General features: G+C 48.8%; 1 protein-coding gene across 8 annotated transcripts in view; it reads left to right on the forward strand.

Annotated features, from left to right (window-relative positions):
- The first annotated feature begins 10,521 nt into the window (after positions 1-10,521).
- Positions 10,522-23,803, forward strand: part of MAPT (microtubule associated protein tau) — a 130,056-nt gene continuing 116,774 nt past the window's right edge. For all 8 annotated transcript variants that reach the window (XM_025361784.1, XM_025361785.1, XM_025361787.1 and 5 more), the window contains exon 1: positions 10,522-10,826. The gene's annotated coding sequence lies outside the window, so the exon portion shown is untranslated. The remainder of the gene's footprint in view (positions 10,827-23,803) is intronic.

Genomic DNA, 23,803 nt, shown 5'->3' on the forward strand with positions numbered 1-23,803 from the left:
ACAGGGACACTCAAATGCCTGTTGAATGGATGAACAGATGAACAGCCTGCCTCTCTGATTTTAAAAGAAAAATCAGAACACTAATCTAATAACAGTGAGTGGTTGTACTTAGTATTACTTAGAAAAAGAGATGCTAATTCTTTTTATTCAGAATAAAGAATAGCTTGTAAAAATGCCTGTAGTTCCTGATACCTGGGAGTCTGAGGCAGGAGGATGGCTTGAACCCAGGAGTTCAAGACCAGCCTGGGCAACACAGTGAGAACCTGTCTCCACACACACAAAAAAATTATCTATACATGGTGGTGTGTGCCTGTAGTCCCAACTGCTCAGATGGCTGAGTTGGGAGGATCGCTTGAACCCAGGCGGTCAAGGCTGCAGGGAGCCCTGATCACAGCATTACGTTTCAGCCTGGGTGATAGCCCAAGATCCTGTATCTAAATAAAATAAGTATCAATGCCAGACTATAGGTCATGAGATTTGACACAGATTTTAATATTTTGGTAACTTTTAAAGTTCCGATTGTATCTTCCATAAAGTAGGATTTCACAACGGACAGCATGGTTTACGTGAAAGGGATTTCTGCTCATCTTTTTCAAGTTTTGTATTTAGGGCACTCTTCAAATTATCTGTCATTCCCCTCTGCCAGGATATCCAGAGTGTCTGCACAAAGCCAAATATGATGAGAAGATGAGCTCATGGATCCGTGATGCCTTGTCCCTATTTCTGGACCCCAGGATCATCCTTGCTTTTTTGACAATAGAGTCATGCTGCTGAGTCATGGGTAACTCAAACCCTCATCTGCAGTTACCTGCTTCTTGCTAGAACCCAGGAAACCTGGACGAGGGGCAATTGTCACTGGCAGGGTCATAGAGGGAAGGGCAGGTAGGAAGGAGGCATCCAGGAAATAGACACACAGAAAGGAACATGTGAGTCTAAACAATAATCAGTGAGAGGTAAGTCCAGGGAAATGAAAGCATGGATCTGCCTCATGTTATATAATTAAGATGTTGAAAATGTGCGCATAAATCAACTCACATTTCATTTGCAACAGGAGAGCTGATGCTTAGGGGAACCTGGTAATGGTTCATTTTGTAGAGTGAAGTATTTGTAATGTTAATACTCTCTTTCTAATTTAGCTGTATTTTATATTGGTATTTCCCAATATTGCCTTTGAGAGAGGACTGTCGTGTCTCATCAAAGCACCCTGCTTAGCAGACAATTAGGCAAAACAAATGCACGTTAGTCTGTCTAAATATGCCCTGAATTTGGTGTCTGAATTTACAATAGAAAAAAAAGGAATGTTAGTCTTGAAGGCTGTCATCTGTTTCAGTAGAAAATGCCTTTTTATGAAAGTGTTTTCATGAAAATATTTCAAAGAGTAAGCTGCTCATCATAACTGGGAGGAATTACCAAGTGCGATGGCCTCTTAGCATTATTGGGGCTGTTCCCCAATGTCCCCTTCTCCTCCTGTAGCTGGTATTTAGCTGGACACAAGTCCCTGTAATAAAAATATATTTTCCAGCCTCGCTGGCAACTTCGTGTGGTAATGTCTAAATTCTGGCCAATAGGATGTTAGCAAGGATGTCAAATGTGACTTCCAGGAAATGTCCTTAAAGTTGTTCTTTTCCTCATCTCTTCCTTCTTTCTGGGGGATAGAACGCAGATGTGATGACTGGCGCTCAGGCAGCTGTTTTGGACTGTGAGGCAGCATGCTAAGGATAGTAGAGAAACCACATAGCTGGATAGGAGCTCCCTGATGGTCTTGGAGCTTCTAAAACAGCCTTTGTCTCCTACTTCTGGACTTCTATGTAAGACAGAAATAAGAGAGAAATTGCTGTCCCTTAGCAATCACGGTTGGACAAGGCAGTAGCAACCGGTGCCCAGGTAACAAACGTGTTCCTCCCTGCTGCACTGTATAATTGCAGCCCTACTTCCTGCTAATGACTAAAGTTAATTATCCTTTCCAAGATGATAACTTTTCTTTTTGCCTGCTGATGTCTGGACACAAGGAACCAGAAGGGCTCAGGGAGTAGCCACAGATGATAGTTCAATAAAACTGTGCTGTGCCCCCTGGTGGAAGTTTTCCCTTTGGGAGACCAGGACCTGTAACCCTGAAGAACTTAGAGTTGTAAGGATGTGTCAGTAAATGGGGCCACTTCCGTTTTCACCTTTGGTTCCCAAACCCATGTATTTTTTCCTTTCGGGATTTGTATATGTTTTCTATTGTTGCTGCAACTAATTAAAAGACTGGGATACGTTATGAGAAACGCTTCATTAGGTGATTTCTTCCTGTGAGCGTCATAGAGTGCACTTACACAGCCTAGATGGCACTAGGTACTACTAAAGGCCTGGGCTATATGGTATAGCCTTTTGCTCCCAGGCTACAAACCTGTACAGCATGTTACTGTACTGAGTACTACAGCAATGGTAACACAATAGTAAGTATTTGTGTATCTAAATGTGTCTAAACATAGTAAATGTACAGTAAAAACAGTATAAAACAGTATAAATGCAGTGGCTCATGCCAGTAATCCCAGTACCTTGGGAGGCCCAGCCCAGAAGATTACTTGAGCGCAGGAGTTCAAGACCAGCCTAGGCAACACAGCGAGACCTTGTCTCTACAAAAAATCAAAAATTAGCCAGGTATGGTGGCATGCACCTGCAATCTCAGCTACCCAGGAGGCTGAGGTGGGAGGATTGCTTGAGCCCAGGAGTTCAAGGTTGCAGTGAGCCATGATTGCACCACTGCACTCTACCCTGGGAGACACAGTGAGACTCCACCTCAAAAAATAAAATGAAATTAAAATAGAATAGAATAAAATAAAATGTTGAAAAACAGTACCTCTGTTTAGGACACTTACCATGAATGGAACTTGTAGGACTGGAAGTTGCTCTGGGTGAGTTAGCGAGTCAGTGGTGAGTGAATGTGAAGCCTAAGACATCACTGTATACTCCTGTTGACTTTTTTTTTTTTTTTTCTCTTGAGATGGAATTTCACTCTTCTTGTCCAGGCTGGAGTGCAAAGGCAGGATCTCGGCTTACCGCAATCTCCACCTCCCGGGTTCAAGAGATTCTCCTACCTCAGCCTCCTGAGTAGCTGGGATTACAGGCATGCACCACCACACCTGGCTAATTTTTTGGATTTTTAGTAGGGATGGGGTTTCTCCATGGCGGTCAGGCTGGTCTTGAACTCTTGACCTCAGGTGATCCACCTGCCTCAGCCTCTCAAAGTGCTGGGATTACAGGCGTAAGCCACGGCACCCGGCCTGCTGTCACCTTCATAAACACTGTACATTTAGGCCACACTAAAGTTATTAAAATTATTTTTCTTCAACAATAAATTAAACTTAGCACACTGCAACTGTTTTTGCTTTATAAACTCTTAAATTTTTAAAACTTTTTGACTGTTTTCTAGTAACGTTTAGCTTAAAACACAAATATGTTTTCAGCTGTACAAAAATATTCTTTCTTTATGTCCTTATCCTATAAGCTTTTTTCTATTTTGTTTTTTTTTTTTTCCCCACTTGTTACATTTTTCTTGGTAAAAGCTAAGACATGAACACTCATATTAGCCTAGTCCTAAAAAGGGTCAGGGTCATCAGGATGACCACCATCTTCCATCTCCCCATCTTGTCCCACTGGAAGGTCTTCAGGGGCAGTAACATGCACGAAGCTGTCATCTCCTATTATAACAATGCCTTCTTCTGGAATCCCTCCCAAAGGCCTTGCCTGAGGCTGTTTTATAGTAACTTTTTTTTTTAATGAGTAGAAGCAGTGCACTCTGGAATAATAATTAAAAATGTAGTATAGTAAATACCCAAACCAGTAACACAGTCGTTTATTTTCATTACCCAATTTCTTTTTTTTTTTTTTTTCCAGATAGAGTCTCACTCTGTTGCCCAGGCTTGAGTGCAATGGTGCCACCTCCGCTCACTGCAACCTCCACCTCCCAAGTTCAAGTGATTCTCCTGCCTCAGCCTCCTGAGTAGCTGGGACTACAGGTGCCCACTACCATGCCGGGCTAATTTTTGTATTTTTAGTAGAGATAAGGTTTCACCATGTTGGCCAGTGTGGTCTCAAATTCCTGACCTCAGGTGATCCACCCACCTCTGCTTCCCAGAGTGCTGGGATTACAGGTGTGAGTCATTGCGCCCAGCCATCATTATCCAATATTATGTACTGTACATAATTGTATGTGCCAGACTTTTATACAACAGCCAGCAAGTAGGTTTGTGTACCAGCATCATCACAAACACGGGAGTAATGTATTGTGCTACAACATCATGACAGCTATGAAGTCACTAGGCAGTAGGGATTTTTCAGCTCCACTGTAATCTTACGGGACTGCCGTCATAAATCCAGTCTATTGTGGTTGTCTGGTGTATGGCTGTGCTACAAACTCAGTGGCTTAAAACAATGCAAATGTATCATCTTAGAGTTTTGTAGGTCAGAAGTCCAACAAAGACCTCACTAGGCTAAAATCAAGGTGTTGACAGGGAGGCTCTAGAGGAGGATCCTACATCCTGGAGTACGTCTCCTTCCCTTGTAAAGAATTGATGGTTCAGCTGTGCCTTCCAAGCTGTGCTTGACCAATTCTCTCAGGGTAGCCGCTTCTAGATGGAGAAGCCTATGATATAACCAGCGGATCCTGTGGCTGTGGGTTCAGTCCCATCCCTCCCCTGCAGTAAAGCAGTTAGTTCCCTTGGTCTCATGTGATGCTATGTGGGACCCTGTAGTGGAGAATCAAACATACTGTAAGCCCTTGGATAAGGATACTGGCTTAGGCCCCAAAGGCAGGAAAGGCAAACCCATACTCAGAACATGGGTCTACTATCAGAACAAATTACAGGGCCTTATGAGTGGAAGGACCCCAACAGAGTCAACTTGCCGGTTCATCTTTTTGAGAAATGGTCCATTCTGAAAACTTAGTATTGGTCTCTGTTGTGGGAGGTTGGACATTTGGTGGCAGCAGTAGCCTTGGTACATGGGCTCCATCCTGCACATAGCGTCTATCTCTGTTACCACAGCTGCTTCATTCGTGTGTCCATCAGGTTAGCATTGGGATGGCCCATGGCAGAGGCCAACTGACATCCACTGCTCTCGTCCTCTTGTCTACTTGGTTGTCCATTATCTCTTCCATAGCAGGTCATCTCTAGTGGGCATTAACACGTGGCACAAAGATCTTCAAGCTTTGTGCACTCTTTTTTTTTTTTTTTCTGGAGACAGAGTCTTGCTCCGTCGCCCAGGCTGGAATGCAGTGGTGCAATCTTGGCTCACTGCAACCTCTGCCTCCCAGGTTCAAACTATTCTCCTGCCTCAGCCTCCCAAGTAGCTGGGATTATAGGCACGGGCCACCACACCCGACTAATTTTTGTATTTTTACTAGAAATGAGGTTTCACCATGTTGGCCAGGCCGGTCTCGAACTCCTGACCTCAGGTGATCCACCTGCCTCGGCCTCCCAAAGTGCTGGGATTACAGGTGCCAGCCACCAGGCCTGGCCCTTTGTACACTCTTACCTATGTCATCCACATGCCTCTGCCCAGATCTCCTTGTCTCTAGTCTTCTAATTGTTCTCTTTCCACATCTATGATCAGCTGGCCAGGCCATTCACCACTACCCAGAAGTCTGTATATATTCTCACCTTGAGCTCTGCTCTGTCCACACAAAATGGGTGAACAGCTACACCACCCAAATCCCTGCCCGTTAGGAGGGTTCTGCCTTGCCACTGTCTTTCAAAGCCACCCTTGAGTGAGATTGTAGTATATTTCCTGTCATTTTCAGCCTAAACCCACATACCAAGCCAAGTCATTCACAAACCAAACTTGCTCTTTCCTCTGCCATCAGCTGATGGGAAGGGATCCCTCCTATAACCTTAGGTGTGTGTGGAGGGAGGGTGCTGGGGCAACTCTGGCAGGTGGCTTGGGGGTCTGAACAGACTGTACGTGCAGCTTGCTTGTGGCCCAGGTCCTGTCCATGCTCAATCCCAGATGTACAACTTCCATCTAACAATGGATTGTTGCTGGGCTTGCCTAACCTTATAATTTAACTCAGCTGATGTAACCCAGTTAATGAAGGGCAGTTCCAGGTGCAAGGTCACTTGCTATCCCACCATCAGGCGCTCCATTTCTACCAGGGCACAGTAGCGTGCCAGGAGTTGTCTTGCCAAAGGCATATGATCCTTCACTGCAGATGGCATGGCCTTGCTCCAGAATGCTGGGAGCCTGCACTGTGACTCTCCCACTGGGGCAGGCTACAAACTCTACACAGCATCCTCCTCATCACTCGTGCCTTTTGTACTATAGAGTCTGCTGGGTTGATGGCTCAATTGCAAGGCTACTTGCACTGCTGCCTGGACCTGCTGCAGAGCCCTTTCCTGTTCTGGGTCCCACTTCAAGCCCGCAGCCTTTCGGATTAGCTGGTTATTATTGGTCAAGTGGTGTCCCAGGTATGGAATATGCTATCTTCAGAAGCCAAAGAGAACTTCTAGGTTTTGTGCTTCCTTCTACACTGTGGGAAATAGAAGATGCAATCATTTGATTTTGACTTTGGATGGACAGTCCTGACATGCTCCTGTCCACAGGACCTCTAAAATTGTGCCCTGTGCAGGCTCCTAAATTTCTGGAGTATTCATCTCCCACCCTCTGGAGTGTGTGTAACCTACCAATGCCTTTAACATGCTAGCCACTTTTTGCTCCTCTGGCCCATTTAGCAGGATGTCATTACGTTTTGGGGTCTATTTATGACAACAGTTTAGCTTGCTTTGTGAATAGATTTAGTAGCAGAGCCTCCAAATTCTATAGATATATTGATCTCAGTCCTAACCCCATCTGGAACTGAAAGCCCAGAGAAGGTAATGAATTTGTCTAAGGTCGTACAAGATGGCTAGGATCAGGACCCAACTCTCCAGTCTTCTTTCCCCTCTGCTATTCTGCCTTCTGTGGTCCTACATAAGTGGGCTCTTTTGTGTAACATATGCGGCCATGAGATTTCTCTTTCAGCAAGAGAAAGAGACAGGAAGAAAGAGAGGGAATGCATTTTCTTGGCCTAAATTAGTGTAAGCCATTAGCTACCTACATTGACTAAATTATCTGGAATGAACGTTCAACTCTACATCACATATAGTTAAAATGACAGATCTGCTTAAGATTTGTTTCTAGCATTCATTATTTCAATTTAGGCAAATGTGACCATTCAGTGTGAGAGGACCACAGTGTCACTAGGTCCCTGTCAGTTCTCAATTATACTGTTATCTTAGAGGGGGAAAAATGTGAAATTTGAATGTAGAGGAGTGTTGATTTGACTGCTACAGTTTATTTTACATACAGAAATAAAATAATATGTAGCAAAAGCATTATTATAAAGATAATGAAATAACCAGTATTTATAATAGTATAGTATTTATAATAATATGATAGTTTACCATTTGTCAGACGTTGTGTAAGAAACTTTATACATACACACATCTCATTTAATTCCTGTATCAATCAGCTTTGCTGTGGTAACAACTCACCAAATCTTGGTGGCTTGCACAACAAATGTTTCTTTCTTTTTTTTTTTTTTTCTTTCTTTCTTTTTTTTTTTTTTTGAGACAAAGTCTTGCTCTGTCACCCAGGCTGGAGTCCAGTCGAATGATCTTGGCTCACTGCAACTTCTGCCTCCCAAGTTCAAGTGATTCTCCTGCCTCAGCCTCTCGAGTAGCTGGGATTACAGGCATGCGCCACCACGTCTGACTAATTTTTGTGATTTTAGTAGAGATGGGAGTTTGCCATGTTGCTCAGGCTGGCCTTGAACTCCTGACCTCAAGCAATCCACCTGCCTCAGCCTCCCAAAGTGCTGGGATTACAGGCATGAGCCACTGCGCCCAGACCCAAATGTTTATTTCTTGCTTGTGTGACATGTACTTCCTTGAGTTTTTCCATCCTGGGATCTAAGCTGAAGGAACAGCTCTCTGGAGCCACGCCATTCTGGTGGTAGGAAGGAAGAGTAAAAGTGGTAGAACCTTGCAATGCCTCTTGAAGTGCCTGTTTGGAATGTCTACATCATGTAAATGGTCATGGACAAGGATGTATAATTCCTCACACTAAAAAAAGGGGAAACTGTTGGGGACAATGACCACATTTCAATCTTGCAAGGCGGATATTGATTCCACCCCCTCCCAACTTTCAGAGAGAAGAAGAGTAACTTTGCTGAACTCCTTCTAGAGACTGGAAATGTCCCTTCCAGTTGGGGTGATTAGGGAAGGCTTTGGTAAAATCTGAGCTAGAGTTTGAAGGTTAGGTAGACTACTGGTGGGTGAGGAAAGAACAAGGACCTTTGCAGGCAAAGGAAAACCTCAGAATTACAGAGGTGGGAAAGAGTTCTAGTTAAGCCACTTCAGCTGGCTACAGAGTAGGTGGGAAAGAAAAGAGGAGGACAATGGCTCAGATGATGGGGGTTGGGGGAACGGGGGGGCACTTAGAAGCTAAACTAAGGGGTTGAACTTCATTTAGGAGGCAGTTAGAAGCTTTTACATATTTTTGAGCAAGAGATTGCCATAATTAAAATGATCTGGGACAGGTGTGGTGGCTCACACCTGTAATCCCAGCACTTTGGGAGGCTGAGACGCTTGGGTCACCTGAGGTCAGGAGTTCGAGACCAGCTTGGCCAACATGGTGAATTCCCATCCTACTAAAATACAAAATTTAGCCAGGAGTGGTGGCACATGCCTGTAATCCCAGTAGCTGGGAGGCTGAGACAGGAAAATTGCTTGAACCCTGGAAACAGAGCTTGCAGTGAGCTAAGATTGTGCCACTACACTCCAGCCTGGGCAACAGAGCGAGACCCCATCTCAAAAAAACAAAACAAACAAACACAAAAAAACAAAAATAAATAAATAAATAAAATGATCACTTCTGAATACTGATCTAACTAGGGGTTGCAGGGTGGGCTGATATAGGGAGAAATTGGAGAGCAAGGAGAGCACTAAGGTCCCTACATGTCCAGAACGAAGATAGAGGTCTTGAACTAGGATGGTGGCAGTTAGAACAACAACAAAAAGTCAATTCCAGGCTGAGTGCAGTGGCTCGTGCCTGTAATCTCAATGCTTTGGGAGGCTGAGGTGGGAGAATCACTTGAGCCCAGGAGTTAGAGAGCAGCAGCCTGGGCAACATTGCAAGACCTCCTCTCTAAAAAAAGAAAGTTAGCCAGGTGTGGTGGTGCCCACCTGTAGTCCCAGCAACTCAGAAGGCTGAGTTGGGAAGATTGCTTGAGCCCCAGGAGTTCAAGGTTGCCATGAGCTATGACTGTGCCACTGCACTCCAGCCTGAGCAAGACCTTGTCTCCAAAAAAAGGTCAATTCCATTGACTTTTCTAAGGTGTACACCATCAAGGGGCAGTTCCATCCCCAGGCCATTGGCTCATGAGACATTCTGAAGTCAGAAGGCTAAGGCAGATCGCTTTCAGCAAGCCCCCACGGTGGTTCTCACTCCTACTTCTTTGGATATATGCCCCTCTGTTTAAAAATAAAGTTAATATAGATTAAAAAAAAAAAAAAGAAAGAAAAAGGTCAGTTCCAGAAACTCAGTGTGAATAAAGCATTTTACTTGCTTTATAACATATGTTGGTTTTTAAAAAATAATGTAAGAACCATGCAAATTGGAGCTTCAAGACAACTTCCCATCTCCCTAGGAGGAGACGGCTGCCCTAAACCCCCATACATAGAAATCCGCCCACTGCCAGGGCTTAAATTTGACGTTGGGGAAATGAAAAATCCAAGCTAAGGCCGAAGCTTGGGGCCTGGGTGACCAGTAGAATGAGGACCACTGGTCAGTTTCAGGCTGAGATGCCTCTTCCAGGGGACAATCTCCAGCTGGCCCTTAAACATTCAGACTTCAAACTCTACTTACAGCATAAAGATGTTTCAAAAGACGTGATACAAATAACTGTGTGTGCAAATGTTCTGCGATGTGTTAAGCACTATTTCAATTTCGTCTAATTTAAGATTTCTTTTCTAGCGTCACGGTTACATACATCATAGATCCAAATGCTTTTTTTTAAAGTACAGTTCTACTGTATTGTAACTGAGTTAGCTTGCTTTAAGTGAATTTGTTAAGGAAAGGATTCACCTTGGTCAGTAACAAAAAAGATGGGAAAAAAGCAAGGAGAAAGGAAGCAGCCTGGGGAAAAGCGACCTTAGCCAGGGGGGCGATTTCGGGACTCGGAGGGTCGGGGTGGACGGACTGGGGAGCTGGCCACGTGGAAGGTCGCTCAGGACCTCTCCAGGAGAGGACACCGCCTCAGGCTGACTGAAAGGAAAGGGGCAGGGGACCCACTGGCGGAGTCACTGGCCTTGCCCCGACCCCGCAGGGCCCGAAGGAAGACACCCACCCCTCCAACGAGACAAAGGCTCCAGCTATGGGAGGCGGAGAGTGCGCGTGCGCCATGGAACGCGCGTGCGCGCTGCGGTCAGCGCCGCGGCCTGAGGCGTAGGGGGAGGGGCACCGGGAAAGGGCAGCGCCGATAGGAACCAGCCGGGAGGCGCCGGACAGCCGAGCGGCAGGGCGCTCGCGCGCGCCCACTGGTGGCCGGAGGAGAAGGCTCCCGCGGAGGCCGGGCTGCCCGCCCCCTCCCCTGGGGAGGCTCGCGCTCCCGCTGCTCGCGCCTGCGCCGCCTGCCGGCCTCGGGAACGCGCCCTCTTCGCCGGCGCGCGCCCTCGCAGTCACCGCCACCCACCAGCTCCGGCACCAACAGCAGCGCCGCTGCCACCGCCCACCTTCTGCCGCCGCCACCACAGCCACCTTCTCCTCCTCCGCTGTCCTCTCCCGTCCTCGCCTCTGTCGACTATCAGGTAAGCGCCGCGGCTCCGAAATCTGCCTCGCGGTCCGCCCCTGTGCACCCCTGAGCCGCCGACCCTCGCCCTCAGCCTCCACAGACGGGGGCTTCGTGCGCCGGGCATCGGTCGGGGCGACCGCAGGGCCCCTCCCTGCCTCCCCTGCTCGGGGGCTGGGGCCAGGGCGGCCTGGAAAGGGACGTGAGCAAGGGATGCACGCACGCCTGAGTGCGCGCGTGTGTGTGTGCTGGAGGGTCTTCACCCGCTTCGCGCCGACCCCAGGTGGAGGCCGTGCCGGCAGGGTGGGGCGCGGCGGCGGTGACTTGGGGGAGGGGGCTGCCCTTCACTCTCGACCGCAGTCTTTTGCCGCAATGGGCGTGCGTGGGGGGGAGGGGTCCGATAACGACCCCCGAAACCGAACCTAAAATCCGCTGTCCCTGCCGCTGTTCGCCATCAGCCCTAAGGAAGATGTGGATCGGGTTCTAGAAAAGATGACTGACTCCCTGCACGCCCCTCCCTTTACCTCCCGAGCAGTGATTCCGACAGGGCCTTCACTGCCCCTGATTTTAGGCGGGGGCCGGCCCCCTCCCCTTTTCCTCCTTCAGAAACCCGTAGGGGACATTTGGGGGCTGGGAGGAATCGAGGAGATGGGGAGGGGTCCAGGCGCTGTCACTTTAGTTGCCCTTCCCCCTGCGCACGCCTGGCACAGAGACGCGAGCAGCGCCGTGCCTGAGAACAGTGCGAGGATCCCAGTGTGCAGGCTCGCAAAGGCAGGGGTCACCTGGCCTGGCGATGTGGACGGAGTCGGCGGCCGCCGGTCCCCGCTCGCGGGCAGGCACAGCAGCAGCCATGCACTGACGGGCGCGGGGCTGCAGGTGCATCTCGGGGCGGGTTTCTTTCTCAGCGCTCCGCGCGCAGGGCGCCCGGCGTGTGCGCTCCCTGCCGGAGGCGCGGGGCTGGCGCTCAGGGCTCGCCCCTCACTGCGGCAGTGGGTGTGGATCCTGGTGGGCGAGGAGGGGGGAGGATAGGCTGTGCCTCCTCCCACTCCCGCCCCCACCACCCCCCCTTTTTCCCCCTCGGAACGCGAGGTGCCATCTTTTTTCGGCGTGTCACGTCTTTACGGTGCCATGCCAAACCGGGTGGCCGGGCTTCGTAGGACAGGGCGGGGCCTGGCATTAAAGGGAGGGGGACAATCAGTGCTGAAATCTTGGCGTTTTGCTGCTGCGGGCTTGAGCGCTGGGGGCGTTCACCCAGCACCTTCTTCGGGGGCTCTTTGCTTTGTCTGTAGAGGTTACGTGATCTGCGCTCCCAGCCCTGGTTTCTGGCTTTTATTCTGAGGGTGTTTAGCCAACCTCCCCCCACCCCCAAGCACCTCTTTCCTTTTTCGTTCCTCATTTCCGAGCCCATTGTTGGATCTCGAGGCTTGCTGGGGTCGACGAACCCGAGTCAACCCCCCAACCCCCGGCACGCATGGAACGGGCGTGACAGCGCGCAGCCTCGTCTCGGAGTCTGCGGGCGCCAGGAAGCTTCTAAAGGGATGGGATTCGAGTCTCCGTGCTGCGCTGCGGGCGGCGGCAGAGGGATCACGCCCCTCCCTACACCCCGAGTGTCCTGAGGGCCAAGCCACACCAGGCTGCCCAACGAGGGACGCTGGCTACCCATTCGGGGATGGGTGGGGAGCCCCGGTGGGACCTCTCCAGCTTTACGCCCTGTTGCTTCGCCTGGCGGGAGAATGTGAGGAGGGGGCATAAGGTTACTGGTGCTGCGGCCACACCCATTTTTCTGAGCCCACTGGAGGGGGCACAGAGGGGGAATTGCCATGGGAACCACAGGCGTCCGGAGAGGGGACCTTGGGGCTGGCCCCACCCCTTCCCTGGGGAGATTGGGGACCCTGGGGTAGGCGGGGCCGCGCCCAGTTGGCCTCCTGGAGGACACGGGAGGAAGCCCCCAACACCTGCACCTGAGACTCTAATTGGCCTCTGGCGGCCTCAGATAGGCAGCCCTTGGGTGTATTTTTATTAATATTATGTCTGTACTGATTAATATTATTTATCGTAAATGCGGGATTTCACCCGTATCCAAGTTCACCGTACCCCCAAAACCGAGTCTGGGGCGGCAAGGAGAACTCCTGACCAACGCATCCGAGCCTCGCCCTCCTGTGATGAACCTGGTACGCGCCGTTTTCTGGTTAATTCTATCGCTGAAAACTGGTGCGGGGGGGCGCACTTCTGAGACGAACGAGCATCTAGGAGCTGAATCCTCCACGCGGGCTGCCCAGGTTGATCTGAATTTCCGGGGAATGGCTTGACTGGGGAACTAGAGCCCGCCCGGGACCAGGCTGACCTTCCTCGACGGTGGCGTCGAGGGCTGGAGCCTGAGTGCTGCGAGGCTCCCCGCATGGCTGAGCCACCGCGAGGGGTTGCAGAGCGGCTCAGGGGTCAGTTCAAGCATCTTCTCTCCTCCCTCGCCCCCAGACAGAGCTGGGCGCGGGATTCCGGTTCCAGATTGAGTGAGGGTCTCGGGACGGCCCTGGAAAAGGGGAGCCCACGGCCAAGGCTGCCTATTGCCATCTCGAGCAGAGATGTCACCTGCTGCCGTTGGAGGAAAGGGAGCCCGGTGGGGATGAGCGCATTTAGCCCAATGCTGGGAACAAAGCACAATCCGCGCTTCTGCGATTTCGCTCCATTTTGAAATGTGTTGGCGCTTTGGTTGGGCCACTGCGGTGGGCAAGGCCGGGGAAGGAGGGGGCTGCTGTTAATGGAGAAACCTCAGGGGGACGGTCCTTCGTGCAACAATTAGGAAACTCCATCCTGACTCTGTGCGCGCTTTAAGGAGATGGCTTCGCTCCAGGACCTCGAGGGATGCAGCTTTGGCGCGGATGACGGTGGGGTGCTTGCCTCTGGAAATGTCTGGGCACGGATCCCGGGGACATCGACGACTCCTCCCCATCCCCAGCAGGCGGGAGCTCTTACATTCCGAGCGACTGCTCTCACCCTCTGGCGCTCACACACCTGTAACTCCAAACCTCCGTCTCAGAATGGTCCGGGTTGGAAGGGATGATGGGGGCTCGGACAGCGACTGCCCAGCTCACCCCTCTGCGCGCTCAGGCTCCAGGCTCAGCAGGACCAATCTGAGTTATATCTGATCCCCCCTGCCCCCTTAACTGACCCATCCTACAGGAGACAGGGAAATGTCTTTCCTACCGCGGTTGATTCTAGGGTGTCATTTTGTGTTTTGCGATGGCTGCTTATATTTACTATATAAGAATTGTTTATTTTCCATCTCCAAATCCTCCCTCTACATAAATAAATAAATGGATAAACAGATAAGTGTGTCCCCCACCCCCACCCCCGCTAGGCAGGTCTGGAGTGACCCTTGAAGCTCATCCATTCCTTGGCCAAGTTTGCCTCCCTAACAGATACTTATACAGCAATAACCCGGCTTGGCTCTTGGGTTCACCTTTAGACGATTTGGGGACGGGGCTTGTTGGCTTTGCTGGTTTTTGGATGAGTGACAGTGCATGACTGTTCCTGCTGGAAGGGCGTGGCTTTTAAGTGGTTTCTAATATCAGGCACTGCTCCTCTGAGAGGAACAAAAGAAATGAATACCTGCCCATAAATTGCTAGAAAACTTAGAATTGGTTTGATTGAGGAAAGGTTAGATTTATTCCGGTTGGAAAAAGAGGCCTTTCTATTAAAGGGGCCCTTTGACCCTTATGCCCTTGGAGGTCAGTGTCAGCCTGGAGATGTGATAATATTGTGGTTTTCCTTCTGCCTTTTTAACATCCGTTGATACAGTCCATTTGTTGAAAATTTTAAGAAACGTGTTTTATTCCACTTTCCCTCAGCATTTATGTGTGTGACTTCAGTGGCTCTGTGGCTACATGTACAAACACATGTTATTTTTCCAAATGGACATGTTATAATTTTCCAACTGGACCTTGCCTTCTATTGATGTATTTATTTAGCATCTTCCTTACTCCCTCCTTGAAAAAGACTCACTCAAAAACAAGTAAAAACAACCGTAGGGGCCTAATACAGTGCTAGACATAAGAGGTATCCGGTCCATACCAAATGGATTTTATCCATGAAGGATAAATGGGGAAACACAGGTTAAGAGAAACAGAAGGTGGGGCTTTATTTATGGTCACGGCAGAAGGAAGGTTTGGGGACAAACTCAGTTCAGTCTATCCCAGCCCTGTGTCCCAGTGATGCTCAGCTGCCTGTGCTCTTGGGCCACCTCCTCCCGCCCCCTCCCCCTCCCCACTGCAGCACTCCCATAGCCTGGTCCCTATGGCCCACCTCCCTCTTGTTGGCCAGAGGTGAAGATGAGAGGAAAGGAGAGAGACCACCCTCTACCCTAGGGAAGGAAGACCCTGCCCTGGCACCTTTTGGTACTTGGTGCAGTAGGTCGGTGGGAAGCAGGTGGGAAACCACATTTGACTCTGCTCCTTCCTCCGCCACCACTTTCCTCATCACCGTGTTCAGAGACCCCCAAAGCCCCTTCACACTCCCAGAAACACCCCCCTGGTCATTCCTAACTTGCCATGCCCAGGAGTTAGGTGCTTCCACTAGTGACAGGGAGCTGGCGTTTGGGGGGCACCTCAGCAGGTAACGGGGAGAGAAGCCTGCAGCCTCACCAGCTGGGCTGCAGCAGAGAGAGGAGCCCTCATGTTCCAGCGGGGACTCTCAGCGGTTTGCCTGTAAAACCATGCTTCTCACCTGGGGGCCACTGAGATGTCTAGAGAGATGTTTTTATTTTCACAACTTGAGGAGGGTGCTACTGACATCTCGTAGATAGAGGCCAGGGATGCTGCTAAACATCCTACATGGCACAGGACAGTCTCCTACATCAAAATATGACCCAACCCCAGTGTTACCACTGCTGGGGCTGACACTGGCATTGCTACCTTAATTACATTCATTGATTGTCTTCTAGGAGCCCTGTTCTAAGTGCTTGTCTCAGATTATCTCATTTAATCCTCACAACAATTCCCCTATGTAGCAGGTGCTGTTATTATCTCCATGATGGGGAAACTGAAGCACAGAGAGGGTTAGTAACTTGCTAAAGGTCATAGAGCCAGTGGGTGGTGGAGCTGGGTGCCTGACACTAGCTCCCTCCCCTCTCAGCCACACGTGGGTTTACTTGGCCATTGTGGACTAGTCTGGGAACCCAAATATGATCTATAACATTGACCCAGTAGATATTGATTCTAAAACCACTGTTTCACAAATGAACTTTTACAAGAGTCTGTAATTGGAGCATGACCCAGAATAAGTTTAGGGAGATGTGGAGTTTAAAGCTCTCAATTTCTTATCTGGCCCCGACACAGAGAGCAAGGCATTTCACTCTACCTTGGTGCTCTGTTTATAAAACAAAGAGCAAATATCTCTTCCCAAGGTCCTTAAACTTCTACTCCCTAATGCAGGGTTTCTGGACTGATCTGCCAGATGAAGGGGCAGCTGGTTTGATTGACCCAGGGAAGGCTGGAAATCAAGACTGGGGGATCAAGATGTAGATTCAGTGTGGCCAAGGTCAAGTCTCTGTGGTTTAGGGACATCAGATGCCCAGCTTAGGTTCTGTACCTCGGCAAGGTAAAAGCGTTGGTGCCCACTGATGAGGCCAGCTCTGAGATTGTGGGTGTGGGTTGAGTTGGGTGGGCATAGGCAAGTCCTCATGTAAGAATCCCTTGGCAAAGATGGGCCCGGGAGGCTTTTCTCACTTCCTGGGGCCCAGGCTTTGCAATAAATATTCCATTATACTCTGGTGCCTTGGGGCTACCTGAGAATCCTCTGTCTCGCCCCTGTTGCCTTGCCAAAGAGGTTGCTGTCCAAGAGTTCCTTTCCTGTCTCCAGATGCCATGCTCCTGCCACCTCTGCCAGGTTCCCTGCCTGCCCAGATGGCTCCCACCTGAGTATGAGGAGGAGTTTGAGGCTGGCCCAGGACAGGTTTTGAGCTTTCTGGGTTCTCCGGTTAGGAAGCTTTCTGTAAGCATACAGATACAATGGGCATCAGCAAAATACAAACTGGAACAATTTCCAGGTATATTCCCTTAATTTTCTTTGCTTTTTTCATATTTCATCAGGCTCCATGCTGAGCCCAATCAGGGACCTGATAAAAATCCAAACACCATGTCAGCGAGTCCCCAAGAAATGCATTTTGTGCCAAGGCTATTCAAGGAAGTTTTGGGAGCAGCTCAAGGGCAGACACTGTTACCCTTCCCCCAGGTCCCCAGTGCAGGGCAGTGTCCTGCATGTGGAGGCAGTTTGGCCTAATGGTTAAGGAGGCAGGCTCTGATTGGGCCTCCTGGACATAAGTCCCAGCTCCCTGCTCACTGTGGGACCTAAGCCATGTTGTTTAGCTGTTTGGAGAGTTTTTTGTCATCCATAACTTGGAGTATGATGGTACCTGTCTCACGGGTTGCCATGGGGTTCAAACAAGCTAACCTGGTACTCACCAGGGCCCGACACATAGTAACTGCTCAGTAAATCGCATCATTGGCAGTGTCCTATGGATAAGTGCTTGTGATTGGCTGAATGAGCAGAGGGGTCTAAAGACCCTGGTGATGGAATCAGTTGTACAGATAAATTGTTACACTGAGTAGGGATCAAGATAGGAAAAGTGGGTAACTGCCCAGCTCCCCTGCAGCCAAACTTTGGGCAGAAGTGGACCCTCTGAAAATTGCACACACCCATGTTTAAATGTACACACAGAACTCTTGCCACAGGCAAGCGGAGATTTGTCATCTGCTGTCCCTGCTTCATATTCTTCCTGAAATCCACTCCATGCCAGGAATAAACTGCATGCTCTCCACCAGCCCAAACCGACCTGCCCTCCCTCCAGTCATCCCAGGAAGGGTGACCTGGCTTAATACATTGTGTTCAGAGATCTTTCCAGTTTACTTGTTGAATAAAAAGTGAGGGCTGATTAAGAAAGTAATGGCAGTCAGGGAAGGCGAAGGAGGTGAAGAAGAGATTTTACAAATGAAGTAATTCAACGGAGTGCTGACGTTGGTAAACTGGCGAACAGGTTTCAGGGTGGTCGGTTGAGAGTAGAGTAGAAAAGGGTTAAATAAAGCAAACTTGTGGTGTACTGAATCTTAGGAATTCCATGTATCCAATAAGTATAGTCATTTATGAATTAATAAATTAGGCCTAAGAAGCCTTCTTATCCCTTAAATCAAGACTGAGTAACAATATATCAGTTTTAAAAAGTCATTACATCAGAAAATAATGTAAATGATACACATAGATTTTCAAGATTTTACTTTAACTGAAACTATATAAATGTAAATTCGTTCACCCATCTTTTGACAGGGCCCAGGTCTTCTCTTGGTGTCTGGATCAGCCAGTTGAAATTTCGTGTCTCTCTTGCCTGTGCCATATTAATAATGCACTGTCTGGGTCTTCCGATTTCAGTTTGGATTTTGGGTTTATATTGTGGAGTCATCTGAATGCAGAATCCCTCAGGGATTTTACTTTTTTCTTTTTTTGCATGGTCTTTACCATCCTGTTTGATAGTAAATATTACTCACCTTTGTGAAGTCTTTCCAAAACATTCAACTTAACTTTCTTAAAATCATTGAATGATTTGAAGAGCTTATCCTTCCCCTTGCACTTGTACTCCCTCAGCTTGCACCTTATTTATTTATTTATTTATTTATTTATTTATTTATTGAGACAGAGTCTCGCTGTGTCGCCCAGGCTTGAGTGCAGTGGTGCGATCTCGGCTCACTGCAACCTCCACCTCCTGGGTTCAAGCAATTCTGCCTCAGCCTCCCCAGTAGCCGGGACTACAAGTACACACCATAATGCTCGTTTGATTTTTGTATTTTTGTAGAGATGGGGTTATGCCATGTTGTCCAGGCTGGTCCTGAACTTCTGACCCAGGTGATCCACCCACCTTGGCCTCCCAAAGTGCTGGGATTACAGGCGGGAGCCACCGTGCCTGGCCAGCTTGCACCTTAGTTAGGGTATGTGATTATTATAGCAAGTCTGGTGTACGTAGAAGATTTTGAATGGGCACAGATGACCTTTAGGAAGTGCTGGGCTGTGGTAAGAGGCAGTCCTAACTGCAGATCAGGCTGTGAGGACCCCAACCTTGCATGTTTACAGACCTTCATGTCTTATTCGTACAGGGTATCAGAAGAACACCTACTGGGGAAACTTTTAAATAAGTAAAAGGTGGGCGTCCTCCCTGCCTGTCTTCCGTCTGTCTGCCAGGACTAGCACAGCACTTTGAAGTCATTCACATGGAATCCCAACTTAAGAGGGCACTACAAAATCCTCTCCATCAGACTGAAAATAAGTTTAAATTCCCTTTCTTATATTAACTCCCCTGAGGAAAGAGTCTTAGATCAATGTCCAATACTAAAAACAGTTTTAAATCAGCGAGTGAGAATTAAATCTGAAACCATTGATAATAACGTTTCATTCATTCCTCTCCTTTGGCCTCGTCTACCCTACTGCTAAATCCAGGCATCAAAGAGAAGAGGGACATAATTATCTCTGGTCCCAGCTGCTGGTTTTCCTTCCAGCCTATGGCCCAGTTTTCCGTTTTACTGAGAAGGCTGGTGATGTTGGCTTGGGATCTACATCTGCAGTTGTACCACAAAAAGTCCAGGGATGCACTTGCATCCTTGTATCCGCCTCCCTGGGATAGCAAGGATATTAGAAGACCCCTGGATCCATAATTGCTTGTCACGTTATCTGCAGACGCCACAGAATGCCAAGAACAAAGTGCTGGGAAGGACCAATTCCTGGAACCATGGGACGGTGCTCCTCCCCCAGCGTAAAGGACAGCTCCTCCTCCTGAATTGCAGCCAACATTCTAAATCATGTGTCAACAGAGTTGTCCTGGATCGGATCCAGTTCTCCCATTGATTTGCAGGTCATTTCAGGGGTGCCTGTTCCAGTTGTTCTTAATTGAATGCTGGCAGCAAACTATTGTCTTACCTCATCCCTCTACCATGGCCTATTCCTCAAAAAGAGACTTCTTGGGTAATCACGGCAACATCAGGCAGGCCGGGCGCGGTGGCTCACGCCTGTAATCCCAGCACTTTGGGAGGCGGAGGCGGGTGGATCACAAGGTTAGGAGATTGAGACCATCCTGGTTAACACGGTGAAACCCTGTCTCTACTAAAAATACAAAAAATTAGCCAAGCGTGGTGGCAGGCGCCTGTAGTCTCAGCTACTCAGGAGGCTGAGGCGGGAGAATGACTTGAACCCGGGAGGCGGAGGTTGCAGTGAGCCGAGATTGTGCCACTGTACTCTATCCTGGGTGACAGAGCAAGATTTCATCTCAAAAAAAAAAAAAAAAAAAAAAGATTCTCTTTGGTTTTATATGTATATAAATGAGGCCAGGCTCGGTAGCTCACACTTGTAATCCCAGCACTGTGGGAGGATCGCTTGAAGCCAGGAGTCTGAGACTAGCCTGGGCAACAAAGCAAGACCCTGTCTTTACAAAAGAAAACTAAAAATTAGCTGGGCGTGATGGCATGCTTCTGTAGCCCTGTCTACTTGGGAGGCTGAAGCAGGAGGATCACTTGAGCCCGAAGTTCAAGGCTACAGTGAACTATGATTGTCCCACCGCACTCCAGCCTGGGTAACACAGCAAGGTCCTGTCTCTAAACATTTTTTAAAAATTCTATTTATATTTACATGTATTTAAATGTGAATATTCACTACCTATTTGTTGCATGCCTGGATTTTTTATATTGGGCTTGCTGAAAACCTGAACAGCTTTCTACTTGACAATGCATCAGAATTTAAATCAGCGTATGTTAATAAGCCAAGCAAAGGTTGTATATGCAAATAAAACTGTTGTCTGTAACCTCCTGTAACATTGGAGCACAGCAAAAATCATGGTATAGACACATATGAACCTGTCCCTTTCATAGCTGCTCACTGCCAGGAAACATCAGGAATAGCCGTTTGGAAGAGTCACCGGCCCTCCCACCATCCGTTTTCTGTCTTGTCTTTTCCCTATGAGCAGGGGAAATTCCCCACTGGCCCCAATCCCCAGTGCAGCGGCTCAGCCTCTGCCTCTGCCGCCGCTTTCCATGAGGCCAGCTTAGAAACAGAGGATTTTGCAGAACATCCCTAAATCCGCTTGAATAAAGGAGTGATCATTCATAAACTCACCTGAACCTTCTTAAAACCTATTTAATATTTTTCCCGGATAATCCTATCGAGATAACTTGCCTCCTGGGCTTCTCTCCACCAGGTTCAGTTCTTCCTTTAGTGGTGAAGTTCCTCCCTTCTTAGCATCTCAGCTGTGCCTGAGAAAAGGCCAGCGGTAGCTGCACTCTGTTCCCTGTGGAGTGTTAATAAAGACTGAATAAATTGAAATAAATCCCTTTCAATGTCACTAAAGTGCTATAAATAATCATGAACCAATGTTTGATGGCGGATGAGAAATGCAAGAAAAAATTTTTAATCAGTAGGATTCATGTTATAAGTTGACAGTCTGGGCCAGGTTAAAAAAATAAAAATAAAAAGACTTTAAGAAAGATCTTATCGTTTGTTACCAGCAAGACTGAATTCCAGAAGCGAGCCATACCCTCATTTTGTGGGCCCCTGTTATCACTGGCTGCTTAGGGTTGCCAAGCCCTGAATTCATTTGTCAACTAAGAGGTTTTTGGCCAAGATTAAGGTTTCCCATGCCTCCATATTTCCATCTGAGAAATGGAGATTATGCTGTCTTCCCCCTCAGAATGGATGATAATGTGGTCTCTCTTCTCTTCTCATAGTCATAGAACTGAAATAAAACAACTTAAGAGAATTCCTTTGAGCTTCTCAAAAGTGCTGCAGGACTAGGGGATGCCTCCCGGGAGCCGCAGTCGGGTGCTGATCTGAAGTCTTTGGTGGGCTGACTTTAGCCTGACCTGAAATAGTATAGCTGCTGCCACCTGGCTCCCTTAGTGCCAGACTGTGCAGCTGGTTCCTAGGGGTGAGGGCTGAGCCAGCAAGGTCTGTGCCCAGGAGGGATGCATGGGTGGCCACAGACCAGCCTGCACTGATCTTGTCTGTCCCCTGCTTTAGAAGGAAGGAGACCCAAACCAGGGTGCAAGACAGTGGGTGGCGGTGCCTTGAGCATGACCTCAAGTGATTTCCAGCCCCTGCCAGTGCTGACTTCTCTGGGGAAGGGCTGGGACTTCCTTCTGAGCTCAAGTCATGACCCTTACATAGAATTTCCTGGGAGCTTTTCCATTTTTCTGGAGTTTTCAGTTTCTTCCTAACCAGACAGGGCCTTGGTACAGAATCTCATATTCTAATTATGCCCAGGAGCAACCTCTCCCCACCACTTACAGCGTTTAGCATGTGACGGGAATTGATCAAGGCATGAGTGATTAAATTAAAGCCAGGCGTTGACTTGGATGGTGTAATATTCTGATGACTGTTTGGTGGCAAAGGCACGGGGCAGACTCATTAATTGAACTGCTTGCACCTGGAATTTGAATTGAGCCAGAGCAGGGCTGAAGTCAGTTTGCCTTCACCCTGTGAATGGAGGGTTTCTCCGGAGCGTGGATGGTGGGAGGTATTTCAGGATGTATGCGTAACCCCCACCCTGGCAATGGCACATCTTTTCTCCAGCGTAGCCAGGTTTGAGTGCCAGTCCTGGGTGTCCAGTGGCCCCATAGCCTTGCGTTTTAGTAAAATGCTGCCCCCATTACCACCTGGTCTGTCCACTTCGGTCACTGGAATTTGCCGTCTTCCAGTCCCCAGTGTGGCAAGCCATGGAGACTTAAGCTCTTCCCCCTCCACATCCTGGAACAGACCCGCCAGTTTCTTCCAGGCATTGCCTCAGTTTGCCCCTCTCTTTCCAGTCACATTCTCACCAGCGATAACATGATTTTAGGCCTTATCACCTCACCCTCGGATCCTTATGGAAACAATGAGTTGTTCCCTGTTTCAGTTCCAAAATTCATATCCAATCCGTTTTGCGTGCCATTGCCAAATTCTTCCCAGAGCAACCCCGTCACCTGCCCTGGCCCTCTCCACGTGTGGTCCTGCCATGAGCATCACCTGCTAAGCCAAGCTGGCCTCGAGCTACCTGCCTGGGTCCCCACACCTTGGCTCACCTCCCTGCCCAGTCCCACCTCCCGCTTCCTGCCAGCCTGCCCTGTGGCTCCTTCATAGACGCCGTGCTCTTTCTGCCCCTTGCTCACCCATGGCAGCTTTACCCCTCTCTCCCTGCCCTACCCCATATGTAAATCGCCCTGACCTTCCTCAGTGTCCGTCCTCCCTGAAGCTTTCCCCAGCCTTGACACTCAAGGTCCAGAGGCTGCGCGTTTCCTCTTACCTGTGGCAGAGCCGCGCTCCTCAGTGCTCACAGTTCCCCTCTTGCCCCCGCTTCCTGTGTAGGGCTCATCTGCCCACAGGTTGCATGTCTTATGAAGGCAAGGACTGTGTCTTATGTGACTTTCCTTCTCCAGTCACAGAGCTGGGCACATATATAGCTCAAAACCCTCTTGATTAACACAGGTGGATGCTGAGAAATCAAACAGGCGATGTCAAATGAGCTCTCCTTATTTAAATCAAGTCAGTTCTCCACCTCCTAGTTACTCAGTTCCAGTACTGTATATACTTGGAAATAATAAAAACCACATTTCCTTTAAAACATTCTATAATTGTTCCTTTGCCCTACTTCAGACTGACTTAACACACTCCCCATTGGTCCAAATGAGTTTTGCCATACGAAGATGCTGATAATAATAGCAGCAGTGGATTATTCTACTAAAACCATTGCCTCGTTAATCCTCAGTCCCAACGAGGTGGGGATTATTATCCTCATTTTGCAGAGAAGCAAACTGAGGCTCAGAGATTTCACAGCTGGGGAGGGAGCCAGATCATGCTTCTGTCCAGGCCCAAGCTCTCCCCCGCTTGCCTTCCTGCCTCTGCAACCTCAGAGCATCCCCCATCTGGTTCCACTGGCTATGCTAGTTGTGCGGGAACCAAAAGCCCCGTCTCTAGTGCTAAGGACTGGAGAAGCCA

The sequence above is a fragment of the Theropithecus gelada genome, chromosome 16 (assembly GCF_003255815.1).
Source record: "Theropithecus gelada isolate Dixy chromosome 16, Tgel_1.0, whole genome shotgun sequence".
Lineage (NCBI taxonomy): Eukaryota > Metazoa > Chordata > Mammalia > Primates > Cercopithecidae > Theropithecus > Theropithecus gelada.